This window comes from Lygodium microphyllum, chromosome 3, assembly GCF_053477565.2.
Source record: "Lygodium microphyllum isolate KBCC chromosome 3, Lygodium_microphyllum_v1.1.10, whole genome shotgun sequence".
Lineage (NCBI taxonomy): Eukaryota > Viridiplantae > Streptophyta > Polypodiopsida > Schizaeales > Lygodiaceae > Lygodium > Lygodium microphyllum.
In genome coordinates, this window is record NC_141137.1 from 26,038,089 (window position 1) to 26,043,958 (window position 5,870).

The window sequence follows — 5,870 nt, forward strand, 5'->3', positions numbered from 1 at the left end:
CACACAAAAATAATTTAAACTAACTTATCTAATTAACTAACTAAATAAACTAACTAAACTAAATAACTAAATAAACTAAATAAAACAAACTAACCCTAAACTATATCTAAAGCAACTAACACACAATCTAAAGTAACTACTAACTAAATAACTAAATCCATATATAACACACAAAAATAATTTAAACTAACTTATCTAATCAAGTAACTAAATAAACTAACTAAACTAAGTAAACAACCAAAACTAACTAAACTAACTAACCACAAATCTAACCAAACTAACTAACAACCTATTTAACTAACTAACTTACTATTTAAACCAATAAATACATCAAAACACATTTACAACTTTTGAGAGAGAGAGAGAGAGAGAGAGAGAGAGAGAGAGAGAGAGAGAGAGAGATCACCGACCTGAAATACCAATCCTCACAAAAAAACTACACAAAATAAACCAAAATACCAATAAATTAAACCATACCAAGCAAACCAACCTCTCTCTCTCTCTCTCTCTCTCTCTCTAAACTAAAACTAAAACAAACAAGCATATATAAACTAAAACAAAAAAACAAACTAACCCTAAACTATATCTAAAGTAACTAACACATAATCTAAAGTAACTACTAACTTACTATTTAACTTGTCTAATCAACTAACTAAATAAAATAACCAAAACTAACTAAATAAATATATAAAATAACTAAATAAACTAACTAAACTAACTAACTACAAACAACCAAAACTAATCTCTCTCTCTCTCTCTCTCTCTCTCTCTCTCTCTCTCCCATCCCATTCATATTAATGTTAATGTTAATGGGTCTCTCTCTCTCTCTCTAATGTTAATGTTAATGAGTCTCTCTCTCTCTTTCTCTAATGTTAATGCTAATGGGTCTCTCTCACACACACACACACACACACACACACTCTCTCTCTCTCTCTCTCTCTCTCTCTCTCTCTCTCTCTCTCTCTCTCTCTAAGCTTAATGCAAATGGGTCTCTCTCTCTCTCTCTCTCTCTTTCACACACACACACACACACACACTCACTCTCTCTCTCTTTCACACACACACACACACACACACACACACACAGAGCTTAATGCCTCTTCGTGGATGCGTCAAAGGAGCTTAATGCCTCTTCGTGAGCAACAATGCAAATGTGAACTAAAAATTAGTGAGCCTAACGAATTAGATTTTCACATGTGGTTAAATTAGTGAGCCTAACAAATGCAAATGTGAACACAATTTTTTTTTTCTCAATTATTGCTCTTCCATGGTTAAATTGATTATCGCAAATGTGAACACAAATGCAACTAACTAAATTGATGAACTAACTAAATAAAATAACTAACTAAATATTGCTATTCTCTCTCTCCTCTCTCTCTGATGTCTGTCGTCAAAGAGAGAGCGAGAGAGAGAGAGAGAGAGAGAGAGAGAGAGAGAGAGAGAGAGAGAGAGAGAGAGAGAGAGAGAGAGAGAGAGAGAGAGAAGTATATGACTTCTCTCTCTCTCTCTCTCTGACGGTAGTCGTCAAAGAGAGAGAGAGAGAGAGAGAGAGAGAGAGAGAGAGAGAGAGAGAGAGAGAGAGAGAGAGAGAAGTATATGACTTCTACAGAGAAGCGTGGAGCTGAAGCAAAAAATGTTGTATTGAATGGTAGAAAACCTTTCGAGCTCGCCAAAGTCTACTCTGAAGCATCAAAGAGAGAGAGAGAGAGAGAAGTGTGGTTCTAAATGGCAGAGAGAGAGAGATATATGACATGCAGTGGAGAGGACTGACCAGTAGTGGGGAGAGAGAGAGAGAGAGATAGAGAGAGAGAGAGAGAGAGAGAGAGAGCAAAAAAATGCCCACAGAGAGAGAGAGAGAGAGAGAGAGAGAGAGAGAGAGAGAAAAGAGAGGACTGACCTGTTGCCTGCTGCCTGCTGGCATGCCTCCTGTCCCATGAGAGTGAGAGTGAGAGTGAGAGGAGAAGAGAAGGTGGTGGAAGGAGACCACGTTTCCTTCTGCTCCCAATCATGTGACATAAATGGTCACTTACCTTTCCTTTTGCCCCCAATCATGTGATATAAATGGTCACTTTGGTTTGGTTTGGGAGCTAGGTTCGGGAGCACTGTGGTGGTTCGACACTTTCCCGAACCTATAGCTCAAATAATAATGTAGTATAGATATATTAATGAATAATCATTATATTAACATATCAATTTATTAATAACATTTTTGTGATGGTAGGAACTTTAATCAATACCCCAAGGAAAGCCCTCCTATCCCATAAAACTTAGTGGCCGATAAGCAGCATAGCGATAGATCGAGACCAACTTGTCATAAATGGCCATCTTCAAGAGAGATCCCATGCTTTTAGTGTCAAGAGAAATCCACCATTATCATCCACACATGGCCCCAACTTTGTCACACCAATGGGAAGCTATATGTCATTCACACCGATGCCCATCATTGGCACGTAATGGAAGGCCACACCCATGTTGTCAAGTTCTCTCTCTCTCTCTCTCTCTCTCTCTCTCTCTCTCTCTCTCTCTCTCTCTCTCTCATTATAACATTTTCAATTTTAGTTATTCATAAATAATATGTATATATAAATATATGTATATGTACAAAATGCAAACTATACATATAAAGATATAATTAAATGTATAATTAATTTACATATTTATATATAATATGTATATATATTGATGTGTATAATATAGCTATATAATATTATATTAACATCTATACATTTAGTGTATAAATATAATTACTAAATATAAATGGTAATATTCTTATACCATATCTAAAATGTTTTATGAAATTGGTTCTAAATATATAGTATATAACTCAAATTAATAAATAGAAGAAGTTTACTCTAATGTGATTTTATTATAGTATTAAATGTTTCACAATAATTTATTGAAATATTTTAAATTAATTATTATAACATTTATTACAAATGTTATTATACTTAGTTCACAATAACATTCGTTCATATGATCCAATAAACCTTATTGTAATAACCTTAATAAAATAACCTTTTAAAAAAATTTCCTTAAAAGCTTAAAGCTTTAACAACTACTGAATTTAACAATCCCCTCTCTCATCATTTTTTTCATCATGCTTGTCACCACACCAATTTCATTAGATCTATCAACGCAGTTGTCAACCCCAAGCAATGCTTATAATCCTCAAAGCTTAGAATTACATCTATACTAATTTATTATTTGAGCTCCAGGTTTAAGAGGCACCGAAGTACCAGAGAGCTCCTGAACCTACAACTCTCAAATCAAGGCAATTAAGACAAATGGGTGGTAAAAACCAAGGCAATCAAGAAGCACCAGAGAGTGATGGGTGGTGAAAACCAAGGCAATCATGAGTTCCTTGGAAGTTGGCGGGCCCTTTGCTTCTCCTCTCGAGTTTCTCTCTCTCTCTCTCTCTCTCTCTCTCTCTCTCAAAAGCATCTTTGGCAGGGGAGCAGTAGTAGTGGCAATGGGAAGGACGAACAGCAGACGAGCATCAGCAAACAACAGGAGCAACTGTGAGTCTCTCTCTCTCTGTCTCTCTCTGTCTCTGTCTCTGTCTCTCTCTCTCTCTCTCTGTCTCTCTCTCTCTCTCTCTCTCTCTCTCTCTCTCTCTCTCTCTCTCTCTCTCTCTCTCTCTTTGTGGGCAGCGTGTCTCTTTCTCTATGGAGGGACGAACAGCGTGTCGATAACGTGTCCGTAGCGTGTCTCTCTCTATGGGCAGTCCAGGGCTGTTAGCTCTCTCTCTCTCTCTCTCTCTCTCTCTCTCTCTCTCTCTCTCTGGGCAGCGTGTCTCTTTCTCTACAGAGGGACGAACAGCGTGTCGGTAACATGTCCGTAGCGTGTCTCTCTCTATGGGCAGTCCAGGGCTGTTAGCTCTCTCTCTCTCTCTCTCTCTCTCTCTCTCTCTCTCTCTCTCTCTCGGCTTGAAGACGCATGAAGTCACCGTGTGTGTGTGTGTGTGTGTGTGTGGCTCGACTTGAAGATGCACGACTCTCTCTCTCTCTTTGCTTGAAGACGCACGAAGCCGTCGTTACTCCCCCGGGCTCTCACTCTCTCTATCTCTCTGTGCAAGAGGCCAGGGCTGTCGGCAATGTATGTGTGTGTGTGTGTGTGTGTGTCTCTCTCTCTCTCTCTCTCTCTCTCTCTCTCTCTCTCTCAGCTTAAAGATGCACATGAAGCCGCCATTACTCCCTCGAGCTCTCTCTCTGTGTCTCGGCTCACGTTAAATATCGGCCTGCTATGGGTTATCGCCCATAGACAGGCCACGTGTCGGTGACCCTGCACTTTTTAGGGGTCACATTTCTTTTTTGAATATATATATCTAACAAATTTACATGCTTTCAACTATCGCGCAAGGGTGAGATGGTAAGGTGCACGTCTCCTAGCCAAAGGATGTGGATTCGATTCCTGACAGCAAGGCATTAAACTTTTGGCCCAAAAGGAGGGCTCTTCATTATACCGGCTGCGACCGGGTGCCACATCACCAGGCAGGCCGATATTTAACGTGAGCCCTATGTCTCTCGCTCAAGTTGCTCTCGTCTGATCGAAGAGCGAGGCTGGATGGTTTGATAGGAAGCCCTCCGATTGTTTCATGCAGCAATAATCAATCGCTCCTACTCCTATTATTCGAGTGGCCTGGCTTGCAGGGGTTCACCTCGTATCGATCGTCATTGACAAGCAAAAAGACCGAAGCTCTGCAGTCAGTGTGGGGAGGGTGGGGCTGGCAAGTGTAGGGACGGCAACGAGGCAGTAGGACAGCGTGTTAGCATGCGGATGGCGGGGCCAGTGAGCGTGGGGACGGCAGGGCTGGCAAGTGAGGCAGCATGTGGATGCCGAGGTTTCCCTGACGGTGGCCACATCAACGACGGCACATCACTAACTATACTTACTATAATATAACTATACTAACTATAGCTGATTATATAACTAACTAATTATATAGTATTAACTATATATATATATATATATATATATACATATATATATGTATATATATATGTATATATATACATATATATATGTATATATATACATATATATATGTATATATATATGTATATATATATGTATATATATACATATATATATACATATATATATGTATATATATATGTATATATATACATATATATATGTATATATATATGTATATATATACATATATATATGTATATATATACATACATATATATATATATATATATATATATATATATATATAGTAGTTACTTAATATATAGCGAGAGAGAGAGAGAGAGAGAGAGAGAGAGAGAGAGAGAGAGAGAGAGAGAGAGAGAGAGAGAGAGAGAGAGAGAGAGAGAGAGAGAGAGAGAGAGAGAGAGAGAGAGAGAGAGCACACGTGTGTGTGTGTGTGTGTTTTTCATGTTTATTTATTTAGATTATTAAGTTTTTTATGTTAGTTAGTTTCATTAGATTAGTTAGTTTAGTTAGTTAGCTAACTTTAGAGTTTAATCAAATTTTTTGGTTACTCCAATTAATAAGTTTTTTATGTTATTCCAATTTTTTGTTTAATTTTATTTACGATTTGTTTAACTTTATTATTCTAGTTTATTGATTGTTTAGTTACTTATCTTAGATTACTTTAGTGAGATACTTAGTTAATAAGTTAGTAAGTTTTAATTATTTTTTAGTTTAACTGTTCATGGTTATTTTAGTAGGATTTTATTATTTGATTGGATTAGTAAGTTAGTTAGTTATTTTCTTATGTTATTTTGATTTTTTATTTGTGGATATAGTATAGATTAGTTTAGTTAGATAGTTAACTTTAAATAGTAAGTTAGTTTATAGTTAGTTACATTAGGTTATTAGATTAGTTAGTTAATTGATCTAATTTTTTTATTAAAGTA